A 14,523-nucleotide genomic window follows, 5' to 3' on the forward strand; every position below is an offset into this window, starting at 1 on the left:
GTTGCCCAAGCATCCACATTCAAGCAAATTCATGGCCTAGAGAGAATGAAAGAGTGGGCAAGTGCTCCACAGAGGAGCCAAAATCTTGCAACCTTATCTCGGAAGTGACATACCATCATTAGCACTGTACGCTGTAACAGAGATGTCTTGGCACGGTCTTTGAGGGAACTCCACAGGAGGGTGAATACCAGGAAGTGGGGACCATTGGGGGCCATCTTCAAGACTGCCTACAATGAAAATTATAGAAGGAAAACCTCTAGAATTGAAGGAAACTTGAATCTAGAATTTCAAAGCTCTCAGTCAATTACAGGCTGGGTAAGAAAGCATGCATGTATATTCTGCCAAAACCAAATAAGCGACAAGGTTAAACTCATTTGTTACTACAAAGAGAAAAACATCAAACTGACCAGAGACTGACTTTTGCAAAAATGTAGACTAAAAGACTGAGGTCATATCTACAGATGAGTGAGAAGAAAGGACCACAACTCCGAAGTTGTAGATCACTAAAATAGCATACACTTAAATAAAATATGAACATGAGTTTAGAATGTATATCACTCATTTATCCCATGAGAAAAACAATTGAGAAAATACATTAACCAATAACCAAATGAAGTGTTATACAGAGTTCAAGATCTGGGAAGATAAAGAAGAAAGGAAACAGATACATGGTAGCATGCAGGTTCATGAGAATATGTAATACCAGCGGCAAGGAAGGAATCCTGTAAGGGGAGCATAGAACACTCCGTATTTTGGTAACAGCCTCCAAATTTCTGTGGTTTTCTACAATAAAAACTTAGTCCTCACTTGATTATGCTAATCCTCTTCACCTTGGATGACTCTCCCAGAGAGCTGACCTCTGTCAGGCCTTCTGATTTCAAGCCACTTAAGTTCTGGGACTCTACCATCTTAAGTGCTTTTCCATGATTTTTCGGGGAGAGGTAGAGAGAGCCTATAAAAAAGGGCACAAAAGCTTTCTGCTGACTCAGCTTAGAAATGCTCTGCATGACTGTTACTTACATTTCATTGGGTCAAACATGTTCTGTGGCCACAGCGGAGTGCAGGGGAGCTGGGAAGTGAAATCCAGAAGATAAAGGGCAGCTATGTGTTGATGAGCACGAAGCCTGGCCATTGTACTATTAAGTGATCTTAGCAAACATGGGGGTAAGAAATGGAGGTCAAATGCAGTCATGGGAAAAGGCAAGAAAATGAGTAAGAGGTTAGAAATAAATTATTTTAAAGTTGTCATCTAATTGATAAGGGCAGGGGAATACTCTGTCTTTATTAAAGAAGGGAGTTTTTATCTTGCCTTCATATAAATGCATCTTCTCTCTATGAGAGCAGAGAAAGCAAAGCCTAACAATAAGTAGAATGGACAGTTGAACTGGATTTCGCCTGTTGTATGAACAAAAATAACCCAGGAAGTGACTATAAAATTAATAATAGAGCAAGGTAAAAAAAATGAAATCAGTTATATAAGACATTAAACTAAATGTGAGAAATCAAAACTCTTACATTAAAAGAAAAAACCTATATGCTATTTTCAAGAAACAAACTTAAGTGGATCAAGAAATATTGAAAATAAAGAGGCAGCTATAAACTCCTCAAAGAGTGGAGATGGCAATGTCAGACGATGTAGTTCTTTAAAAAGGCCGAACGTTATAAAGGGGATAGTTGTATAAAACATCCCCATTCCAGTTTACTAACACTTCCCTGTAATGGGCAGAAATGCCTTCTTCATAATTAAACAAATAGTTGAAATCAGTCATGAACACTGTGCATTGAGTGTGTCACAAACTGGTGCCAGATGCTTCCGTTCAACTTGTTTTCATCTTGCAAATGTTCTCATCCTAAGTGCTCTGATGCCCTGGTGTGATGCTCTTTGACATGGGAGATGACTTGGAGTATGAGATTTCCAACATAGACATAGATGGCTGTTTTTGACCGGTATTTCAATGTACTCAGTGCCATACATGATAAAAAATATACCGACGCTCTTCATTTGCCAAGCGTCTGGCTCTTGAACAGGACATTAAACTGACACGCCAGTCCAGTGACAAAGGTCACCAGTCCAGTGACAAAGGTCCTATACGTCAGTGTGCAAGACAGCCAAACCTCCCAAATATGAATGGCATCCGTCCTTGTTTCTCCAGTGGTTCAGCTCTCTCGGACTTGCCATGGCTTGAGCAGAAATTCAGTTGTAACAATTTAGTTGCTAATTGAATCAGACTTTCTGTTCCACACAATGGTTCTATGGGGCAAATGCATCGAAAACAGGAAACATTTTAAAGAAACCCATTCCATTAGTCCGCCGCAGCCGAGATTTTTTTTTTTTTTAAGATATTATCTCAGAAGTTCACTCGTTGAGTTTACTTGGCTATGGAAAAAACCATTGCAGAGAATATGAAATTACATGGAAATGTCTGGTTTAATATAAATGGAACCGTGTGGTGCAGAAGCTCACGAGGCCATGGGGGACGAAAGCTGTTTTGTTACTGACAGGCAGACGAGGTCAGCAGGCCACGTGAGAAGGAGCCAAGTCCATCAGGCAGAGAGGGGGACTGTCAGCTGGGCCGGAGCCTTGACTAGGACAACAAGACGGGGAAGGTGTTGTCGGTGGTACTGAAAGTCACCTCGCTGGCAAAACTTACAGGCAGAAAATTCATCAGATTCCTTTGGTGATAAAGCAAAAAATGGCAGACTGCATTTAATATTTCCAAGTGGAATAAATTAACCTTTGAATATTTTAGTCAGTCTAAGGGATGAACACACACACACACACACACAGAAATTATGGTTAGAGATGTATTAAAAATGGTATCTAAAAGCAAGCTTCACCCCTTCGGACCACTTGAAGCAGTCGGGCGCTCGGAGGGGCGGATGTCTCGGAAGAAGTTTTCTTGGAAGGTTAAAATCCAAAAAGAAGACAACAGGGTAAGAGAGAAAAACAGAATTTGAGATCATTTCTGTTATGGTCCTTCCTTTCAAACAGGACTATTGTTCATAACATCGTGTGAAGAAAAATACATGGAAGGCTGCCAGGAATAATGTTTTAGATTTGCTCCATTACCCACAACTTCTTTGACTTCTGTTTGGAAACTATAAATGGCATTATAACCTGAAAGGCCATTTCTGGTTCAAAGAGGCTGGAGGCTGTGTTCCTATTCCTTTATTATTATTTTTTTAATTCCCAATAGCATAAGCTTCTACCAGACATCTTTTAGCTTTTAACCAGACGCATTGTTTTGAAGTCTGCTAGGTATGAGCTTAGAGCTGCCGCTTTGGGGTTGAGGTGGGAGGTGTAGGGTCATGAAAAGAGAAAAAAAGACTAGAGATTTGTAAACATGTGGCATGATGTTTTTATTCTTAAGTACTTAGGGACAGTCTTCCTGGAAGTGAAAGAGTGACTTTTTAAAAAGTCATAGTCCATAGTTTGAAACCTTTTAAAAACACATGTGTCTATTTTGGTGACCGAAAGAATTGCTTTTTTCAAGCTTATGCAATTATGTGATCCAGACTTCCTTATCTCAGTATTGTAAGTTACTAGATGAAATGGATGGATGCATATTTATTCAGTGTTTCCATAATATGTGGGAAAATTAATATGAAATATAAGAAAACTGAATGTTTTGAAACGGCTCAGTCAAGGAGAGTTCATTTTAAAAAGTTGTCCAGGGGCGCCAGGGTGACTTGGTTAAGCATCTGCCTTCGGCTCAGGTCATCATCCCATGGTCCTGGCATCGAGATCCTGCTTTGGGCTTCCTGTTCACTGGGGAGCCTGCTTCCCCCTCTCTGCCCACCGCTCCCCCTGCTTGTGCTCTCTCTCTCTGTGTCAAATAAATAAAATCCTAAATCAAGTTTAAAAAGTTGTCCAGTTAGGTCTGCATAAGCCAACGATCAATGTTTCAAGCTCCTATGAAATGTAGCAGAAGAATATTATTTTTGGGGATTGCTTTGCAAGTGACTTTAATTTCTCAATTCCCTTTAATTAATTAAAAGCTAAAACAAAGCACTGCAGGTAGTGTATATGCAGGAAAGCCAATAGCCGAGTCCAAAGATAAGATCTTGTTCCTGTAACAAAAGTCTAGTGAATTAGTATGCACACACAGAAAAATTTATATTTAAAGCATGATTATATTCTTAATAATCTTCACTTTAACTTCTTCAACTAACCAGTAACCCAGTATGACTTCTAGTTATCTCTGGTAGGACTCTTCTGCTCCAGCAGATTTTAATCTTTAGACGCAAATTATACTACAAGCAGAGTTGAAAGACCCTTATTATTTTAATGTCTCTATTTTGGACAATGAAAATGAAAAACCTCATGCATTCCATACCTAACGCCAAACTCCATGTCAAGGGACAAGTGTGATTTGACAAAGGGCCTCAACTGAGATTTTGTTACCATTTGCATTCAGAGATGCTGTTTCCCCCCCACCCCCGCTGCCCCGCACTTAATTCTCCTTCTACCCAAACTGTTTTTGATTTTAACAGAGATTTTGTATTTTTATCTGAAGACCAATAACCCAAAATGCCATCAAAAGGGGAGAAGTTATTCTTATATATTCCTTTTTAGAAGGCAGGTTCACAAGGACTCTTGAAGGGTTACCTGGTTGGTGACTGACAAGCTGTTGGTCCACGCTGTGACCGTCTCTGAGCGCCTCTCCCACACAAGGAAGCGTAGAGCCTGTTCAGATTGTAGGACGAGGCTTTTTTGACTGTGTTCCCATGAACGTCACAGACTCAAGAGGCAGAGGGACTTGGGGATAAAATGCCACCTGCCTGGTGAGCAGGGTGTCCCTTCCTTCTCTCAACTTTGTAACAAAATTCTAATCAAGACTCTCCTCCTCCCCCTACATCCTCCCCCCTCCCAATTGATCCGTGATATGTAGAGTCTGGGGGGAATTTGTCCACACTAGAGGGTTGAAATAGAGCTTTTAAAAAGCTGATGATGGGCCAGTGTTTTGCTTTCTGAAGTAAAGCAGTGAAGAAGACCTCAGTAAAATTGCAAGTCCCAGTGTAATTCTCCCACAGTGTGACAGGTGGCTTGAGAGATCACCAAGGGCTGAGGCAGCTCTCCTCTCCTGCCTTGGTGCCAGGTTTGATGTGGGAGCACCATTAGCAGGGCTAATGATCTCCTCTCCTTCCATCTACATACATCATTTGGAAATTACAACTTCCAGAAAGTGCCAGTCAGGAGGTTGTGGGGTGATGGTGTCTTCAGAGAGAATCTCCGTGACTCCCAAGAACTAAAAAATGTTCAGAAGAAGAGAAATGAAGGATGCTTGCTGTGCCTACCAAAACTTAAAAATAATTTAGGCTAAAATATCACAGCACTGATGAAAGAATCAAAAACAGATGGATTAAAAAAAGCAGATGGTCTTGGAAGCAATCAACAGTTCATAAGAAAATAAGGCATAATAATGCATACATAGAAAAAGAATGCCACACACAGAACTCACATGAAGAAATAATTATTTAAAAGTATTGGTAGGGCAGTTGGGTAGATGTTTTGGGTAAAAGTTTAATTAAACCACAACCTATAATTTCTGTTGGTTTAGAAAATTGGATTTTGTAAATGTCATTCAGAAACCATTTAGTTTTATAATGAGATTTTTTAAAGAGGGAATGATTGGTATTTTATGTCCTACATTCTCTAGCAAACTTAGTTGTAGTTTCTTTTTTCTCTGGATAATTTTACTTCCTTATGCTAGATATTCTACTACTCTATAGATTTCATATTCTAGGAACAGAGCATGTCCAGTATAATTCTCATTGGTGTTACTGTGTGAAGGAGACACTGAATGTGCCTACCAAGAAGTCAAGGTCATTGTTGTGGAAAAGGAAAAGAGGCATGACAGGCTTGCCCGTAGACCTTTTTCCCACATGGAGAAGAGAGACAGGTTCATATCCCAGCTTCAGTCTTATGGTGCCTTGTAGATGTTCCTCTGTGATTAATGACACCATTTTCTCAATAATCGGCATAATTCTGAAATAATATCTAATGACTGCAAAGGGAAGGAGGCTATGCATAAAGGACATGAAAAATAGCAAATAGGAAAAAGGTTTGAGTCTATAAAATTAAAAAGGTGTTTGTACATAAACTATATAAACTACAAGAGCAGGCTAAAAACAAATAAAAATATATGAATAAGTAGATAATCAAAATTAAATTAGTATTGCTGTTTAAAAAGCTCATACAATTTGATAAGTCAAGTAACCGAATAATAATTGACCAAGAATAAGATTGTCTTGGAGAAATAATACACAAAGGTGTATTCTATTTCACTATTGATCAAAAGAAGTTCAGATTAAAATAACTTAAGGTATCTTTTCCACCTACAAATTAGCTGAGATTCTTTTAAAGATAACGTTTGTCGGGTTGCAATGAAACTTACGGCTCTCTCAGATTGGGAGCAGGAGAACTAAAGGCCACATCTTTCTAGAGAATGACATTGGAACTATGTATCAAGATCCCTAGAAGATTAACAAATTTGACCCATAGATTTTACAGATAGGAATGAGCTTAACTAGTCTTTCTCTCTCTCAAAATAAATAAATCTTTAAGAAAATAAAGCAAATAGAGACTAATTCTCAAAGATCTTGTGGAATTAGACTAAGCAAATCAGTCTTTCTACAAAGGAGTAAACAAATACGGGGAAAAATGAAATAGGTTTTTATCTTACGATGTGCTGAATTCTAAAACAGGACACACACACAGTGAGGTGTTGAATAAAGGTTTGAGTGTCCTTTACATGCAAAATCCTTTGTTAGGGACTTTGTATACATTGTAGCATAGAGCAGCACTGACAACCAGTGTTCGGAGCTGAGGTTTAGGGCGGGCATGTGGTCCCACAGCTTTGGAGGAGTGTCAGGCTTCGAACTCTTCCTGTTAGCCTAAGGAAATTCTGTCAGAAGAGCTCATTTTGGGCAATCTATTTTTGCATTTCATGTTGACAAAACGAGATATGTGAAAGTGCTTGGGATTTAAATACAGTTTTAAAATGCCCTATTTCCTCTATATAGGTATTTTTCCAAAATAAGATGCCTTATCATTTTGGTTAGCCATCCAGCCACCTTAAAACTGTGAAATCTAGCCTGCAAGGGTTTTGATAGTCTAATCAAAATTTGTGTAGATGGAGTGTTTTACTCCAAGGCCAACATGTGGAGGGGGAATCATTGTAGAAGAGTGTTAGGTGATTACAGTAAAATAAAAGGATCACGTGAAAGTTGAATTTTGTTAATGATACTTAGGCTTTCTTGAGATTTGCAATATATGGAGGATGGTTTATATTTTTTATTAACATTATTGAAAGTCCTATTTTACTTCTGCTTATTAGGATTTTTACGTTATATGTGCACGCCCTTTTTGGTCTGATGATTTTTATAGTTTTATTTTTAAAGATTTTACTTATTTATTTGACAGAGACACAGTGAGAGAGGGAACACAAGTAGGAGGAGAGAGAGAGGGAGAAGCAGGCTTCCCGCAGAGCAGGGAGCCCGATGCAGGGCTCGATCTCAGGACCCTGGGATCATGCCCTGAGCCAAAGGCAGACCCTTAACGACTGAGCCACCCAGACGCCCCTATAGTTTTATTTTTAAATTACGACCTCTCCCTTTCCCCAGGCTCTCAGAATTTTATACTTTAACCTTTAACCTTTTTCAACAAACTATGCTTTGAACCACATTGACTGAGCCTTCTGTTGTTCATCTTTTATAAAAGGTACTCTGTATTTCAATAGATCTCTATAAATTTATTTTCTTTTGAAGAAGGAAAGAGTAAAAAAAATTAAATTCAATCTTCTAGAAATACATGAGAATTCCCCACACAGCTATTTCTGAGTTATGGTATTTTTTTTCCAACAGCTGTTTAATAGTTACGTCTAATCTTATAAGCAAGTTGTATGTCCAGGACACATTGTGGCCTCCTTTGTTCAGTGTAAAACACAGGAACATTATGCTTTGCTCAGTGACATTTTCCAGATCCTATTGCTTTTAAAAACTGCAGTAAGAATTCTCTCATAGTTACTGTTTGAAAAATGCTTATTTAAACTGAATTTCTCAGGTTTATGAGCAAAGTGCAGTTTCTTAACAATGAAGGAAATTCATACCAAAATGATAGGAGAAATTCTTAATCAAGTAGAAATTTGAATAACACATCTACTTCCAACCTGGTGCCATTAATATTTAGATGCTTTTAAATTCTCTCACATTTGTTTCCTCTTTCTGTATTTTTAAATAAGTTTTAAAGATTAAGTTAAAACTCCCTTATTCTCAGAATATTTATCTTGCTCTTTCACAGCCTCTAGACTTTGTGTGCCTCTTTACATATTAAAGGGGAAAGAGTTAGAATTGATGTATTTGAAGTACAAGTGTCATGACCTCATTTGACAAAAAGTATGATTGAATTCCAAAATGTGTTACGACATTGTTTTATATAATCACAAGTGGTGACGAATTAAGGTTCTAAAATTTGACAGTTGGCTGAGTCCTGACATTTACTCACTTTGCTGTCTTAGAACTTTGTGGCAATTTGTAAATGAGGCTGAATTTCTGGACACTTTAATTCTGATTTAAAAAGATTTGGCATTTGGAACTTCCAGAACTTGTGGGAATTACTTATTGAGGGCTTATTGTGGATCAAGCACTCTTCTAAACAGGAACATATTTGGCAGTTCTGCAGCCAGCAATCAAGGAATTAAAGAATTTCTCTTGGAAACCAACAACTGTGGCCTTGATTCTTGGTCCCAGTGCTGAATGGGGCCATGAGCTCTCATCTTCTGCTTGGAAAACCAGTTATAGATCACCACGGTTACCACTAGAGTTCCTTCTGCCAATTTAATAACCAGATTAGCAATATATGAAAGCAGCAGGCAGCTCTGTATAAACTACTACAGTAGGAAGCATCTTGATGTATCAGCTCTCTCGGCAAATAAATTTAAGACCCGTGCTGGGAGCAAAGTATATACAAGTATTTTACATATTTATACATACAAGTATAAATACAAGCATTTTGTCAGCTTTACTTTCAAGTATTTTGTCAGTTTTACCTACAACTCAGTGGAGCTATCACTCAAAAACCCTCAGGTGGAAGTTCAAGTATCCCTTGGATGTTCTTGAATTTGTTATTCTCTGGGAGGACCTTGTTTGCTTTGCTTGCATACCAGCATCCAGTACTATTCAGGCACTCTGCCTTGAAATAATTACTTTTTTGGTCTCAAAATGTTTGATTCGTATTTGACTCTTTCTTGCCAATTAAAATTTGTGCATAAAGAGGAGTTTCAGTAGAGAGAATTATGTCCCCTCCAAATCTGTATGTTGAAGCCCTGACTCCCAATGTTCGAAGATGAAGTCTTTAGGGTGGCGACTAAAGGTAAAAGAGGTCATAAGAGTAGAACTCTGGTCTGGTAAGGCGGGGGTCCTCGTGCGAAGAGACACCAGAGATCTTGTTTTCCCCACGTGTATACAGAGGAAAGACTGTGTGAGGATAATGAGAAGAGAGAAGGCAGCCATCTCCAAGCTAGCAGAGGTTTCACCGGAAACTCCCAGAAACAACATTGGTGGTACCTTGATGGCACTTCCAGCCTCCAAAAAGTGGGGAAATAAATTTCTGTTGTGTGGCCACCCACCCTGTGTTGTGTTACAGCAGCCAAGCTGACGGGGACAGGGCAACGTGTGTTTCTAAGGGTATGAGTTCACACTCGGCTCCTGACAGAATTCGGTGCGTCTAGCTGAGTTTTCTGTCTGTGGATTCCAAGTCCTGGGGAGAGGTACTCTTCGCAGCGGGAGAGAGAATCGAGGCATATGGATTTGGTCCAAGACTGGTGGCTCATGGCTGGAGGAGACGGGCTGGTGATGCAGCTCCGCGCTTGCTGCATGGCCCTGCGGCCTGGTCTGAGGCTGTCAAAGAGGTCGTTCTTTCTAGCGGGGGGAGAGGGGGGAAGGGACCGTGAGAGAGAGTCTTAGGCAGGTTCCACACCCAGCGCGGAGCCAGCCTGGGGCTCGATCTCACGACCCTGAGATCCTCCCTGAGCCGGAATCAAGAACGGGACACGTAATTGACTAAGTTCCCCGGGCGCCCCTCAAATAAGTAAATTAAAAAAATCGGAATGAAAATCTTTCCTCTGAATCCCGCTGTAAGCATTGCTTTGGTGGGGACATTTTGCCCCGGGGGGGGTGTCAAGACCTTTCCTCCTGTCCCGATGAGAGCGCGGGGACGGCGCGGGTGTGCAGAGCGCGCTTCTCCCCCCCCCCCCCCCCCAAGAGGGGGCTCGCGCGCTGCGGAGCTGCTGGCGCCACCTCAGCCCCCGCGGCTCCTGTGGGAGACGACTGCTGTGGCAGAGCACGGGAGCGTGTTCGGGTAACTCAGTGAGGAAGCCTCCTCTTTGACTCCGGTTCTGGAATTACCTCACACGCGGCCGGCCTGGTCTGCCCAGGAGACCCTGGCTCCCTCCAGATCTCCTCAGCCTGACGGGCACCGCGCGCTCACGCCCGGCTGTGTGAGACCGTGTGTGTGTCCTGGAGGGTGAGTTGTCGCGGGGACACGCAGCTTGTCCGTGTCTCACACTCAGGGCCGCGCGGTCACGGGACTTGTTACTTAGAAATCGCAGTGAGAGTCTCAGGCGATCTGGAAGTCCGGCAACAGCGTCTGCCGTTAAGCCGGAGAAGAGGAAATTCTCTCTTTCCCCGAGATCTTCTCAAGAGTATCTCCCCCATTAAGCGACTGAGGTGGCCTCAGGGTGCCCCGCGCACGAGCCGTGACAGACGTTCTCTCTTGCACCGACGTGGTGGTCCCGCCGACCCGGACACGCCCAGGTGACCGTCGCGGTCGGCGTCCGTCACGTGCGCTCGGCAGCTCCGCGCGGCCCGAAACTCGTCGGCAGATGGCGCGGCTTTGCCTCGGCCGCTCCCGGTCACCGACTTCAGGAACTTCCCCGCGCGTTTCAGGGGCCCACCCCGCCCTCCCTGTCACTGTCCCGCCGGCCGGGAGACCCTTCCTTTCTTCTCTTTTCCCTACAATTCTAGTGTGGCTGATTTTGTCAGTTCTTCCCCTTTCTGATGGTTTCTCGGTTTTCTTCCGCTTTTCTGGGTCATGTTCAGTGAGCCAACGCGTTAGTGTCCGGTTAGTTTTACAGGGATCAGCCGGCCGCCTTCGTTTCCGACGTAGCGCGCAACAGCCCCTCAGTCGTGTGTGACACCCAGAGCCCACCCCCCCCCGTGCCCTCCCCGATGCCCATCCCCCACTACCCCCCCCCCCCAACCCGGCCGCCCCTCCAGCCGCCCTCAGTTCGCTTCTGGAGCCCAGAGCCCTCACGGTTGATGTCCTCCTCGGATTCGTCCCATTCAGCTCGTCCTTTCTGTTCTCACCTTTCCTTGACTTGCGTCCTCCCTCCTTGGCTGCCTCCCGTGAGCAGTTCCAGATGCTGGTCTGCGTCCTTCACGGGCTGTGTGTCTGCAAGGAGCCTTGGCTTCGGGAGTAGCTGTTATAAGATAGTGGCTCTTACTTTGGGAATCTGTCTGTCCAGCCCTCGCACTAGAATCAGGGGACGCTGCGGGTGCTCGATCGGGATCGGACGCGCTCGCCCCCGCGCCTTCCCCGGCCCGGACGGCTTCCCCGCGTAGCAGCGGCCGCCGGCAACGTGGGCCGCGCGGACATCAGGGCGGAGTAAGGAAAAGAAGAACAGGACTTCCGGGTCATTGTTTAAGGCACATAGGAGAGGAAGGGAACAAGATGGTGCGTGGAAAAAAATGTGCCCTAGAAAGGAGATAGGAAATAGAAAGAATGGGACATATTAGAAGACACGTTTGCCGCACACACAGCAGGGTGGACTTGGAAATCTTGATGGCAAGAAATCTTCATATGACACTAATTCTGAAGAGAAGTTTGTTTTTTTTAAATTTTTAAAAAGATTTTATTTATTTATTTGACAGAGATCACAAGTCAGCAGAGAGGCAGGCAGAGAGAGAGAAGGGAGGAAGCAGGCTCCCTGCTGAGCAGAGAGCCCGATGCGGGACCCGACCCCAGGACCCTGAGATCATGACCCGAGCCGAAGGCAGAGGCTTAACCCACTGAGCCACCCAGGCGCCCTGAGAAGTTTGTTTTTAAGCTGAACATGTCAGTAACAAAGTTTTATTCATGGAGGTGTGATGATAATCTCAAATTTCCACTGAATTTAAATACATAAATTTGAACATAAGATTCATTTTTTATTAAAGATTTTATTTATTTTGGAAAAAGAAAGCAAAAGCAAAAGCATGGAGGAGGGGCAAAGGGAGAGGGAGAAACAAGCTCCCCACTGAGCAGGGAACCCAATGCTGGGCTCAATCCCAGGACCCTGAGGTCATGACCTGAGCTGAAGGCAGGCACTTAGCCAACTGAGCCACCCAGGTGCCCCAGGAAGATTAATTTTTAAAAAGATGTAGAATATGTGTAGCTGCTTTAAAGTGAGAAAAAAAAATCTGTGACTTCAACAGCACATTACAAGTATTATTATAAAGTCATATAAAGTAGTGTTGAATATACAAGAAACATTTTTTTCTTTTAAAAGTATTTGTAAATCTGGGGAGCGTACGTGGGTCAGTCACGTCTCATCGAGCCCGATGTATACTCAGCCCCAGTGGGTGAGTCCATGAGCAGCATCTGAGAATTCTGAGCTGTGCACTTGTAGATAACGTGGGTGCCAGGTCCCGGTGGTGTAGGCCCAATACCTAATCAGATCCTGTGGTTGGAACTGCAGATGGCAATGACACTGAAGCCTATCTCTCCATCAGTGGCTCTGCCTGGGTGAGATAGGGTATTTGTGCGTCTGATTGAGGTTGGGGACCAATGCGTGGGGAGTCTTAAGTTTTGCTTTCTGGTGGAGAGTTGCTCGGTTTTGTTTTTTCAAGGTAATTACTCCTCCTAGCGATTGAGACTTTCCAAAGTCTCCATGTGTGACTACCTTTGAGATGAAGAAATCAGGAAGAATGCTGTTTTGAGCTAAGTTACTTAGAATTTAAGTAGAATAAGAATTAGAATTATGGCATGAGGGAGACAGGATTTTTCATGTATAATTTCATACATGAAACATTAAAAAATTTTCCTCTTAAGGGGAGGGGGTCACTGATTTCAAGAACAGAGCTTTCTAAACATTTAAGAAATGTTTTTAAAAACATTAAAAAAAAAAGTGTTCCTCTTAATGGAGTCACTAATCTCAAGAAGGGGGCTTCCCTGAAGTTCTTAGAAATGTTCTATGTGTGTGTTTTGCCCCCTCTGTATGTAGTTTACTATAAACTTTGCAACTTCAGAGGTGGGACTGCATATACAATTTTAGTTCAGTCCCCTCTTAGGGCGAGAAATTGAGACCCAGAAGGTGATGGTGATTGGCTTAGGGGCATAGCAGAAAAGGCAAGATTAAAAACCTGGCTCCTAATTCCTAATCCAGTGCTCCTTCTGTTACAGCATGATTTTTAGGGCAGTGAGTTGTGAACTATGGAACAAAGAGAAAAAAAGAAAGCCGTGAAACTTAGGTTTAATTTTTGTTTTCCAAACCATCACACCCATTTGCACTTCCACAAGCTACCAGGTAATCATTCCCTACTTAAAAAATATCCTTAATATATACTAAAACTTCAAATGTGAACAGAAAATGCCAGAATTACTTTATGAAACATGTCACTGACTTCCTTAGATTGTTCTCTGGTTACACGCTCTGCCTTTTAGGGGACACTTCTAGATTTATTCAGGACTTTCTAGAATTCGTCTCTATAAAAATGAGACCTGTTTCTGCTCTTTCACTGTAGCAGAATGAAATGACTTTTTAAAATGTCCTTTTCATTTGCAGTTCAAAAGGTGAAGTCCCTAAAAAAGCAGCCTTTGAAAAGTCTGCCAGAGAAAGCCCAGATCTGGGGGGAGAGTGCAGTCGGGAAGGTGAAGTGAGGGCCAGCGGTCCTTACTCAGCTCTCTGCCCAGCACCTACTCAGTGAACGTGGAAGTCACCGGAGCAAGGAGTTTCCTGGGCTTTGGCAAGGTGCTAAGGAAGGCTGTGCATGAGCTCCCCGACCTGCTGTGTCTGCTTCTCCCCCACTGTGAGCGGAGCAGGGACCCGGGAAAGGGGTGAGAAGAAGCCTGTGACCCTTTGTCCTTGCCTTAGAGAAGTGCCTTCTGGACAGGCCAGTGAATGCCGCTCAAGGTCACCACTCCGACTTCTGGAATGAGTTGTATGAGGACAAAGGTTATTTTTAGAAAACCTAATAATGGAATCTATTTCACTCAAGCCCGTTAGCAAATTAAAACCCCCTTCCAAAACAAAACGAAACAATCTGGAAGCTAAATGTTACACAATTGCCTTTTTAAAAAATATTTTTTATTTGTAAGTAATCTCTGTAGCCAATATGGGGTTCATACTTAAAACCCCAAGATCAAGAGTCACATGCTCTACTGACTGAACCAGGCAGGTGCCCCTTCTCATTAGTCTTTTAAATTGAATGGACAGTATTTGGTATTCTAGACCTAACATTCTGTGTACAAACTTTTAAGATTTC

Source organism: Martes martes (genome assembly GCF_963455335.1).
Source record: "Martes martes genome assembly, chromosome: 2".
Lineage (NCBI taxonomy): Eukaryota > Metazoa > Chordata > Mammalia > Carnivora > Mustelidae > Martes > Martes martes.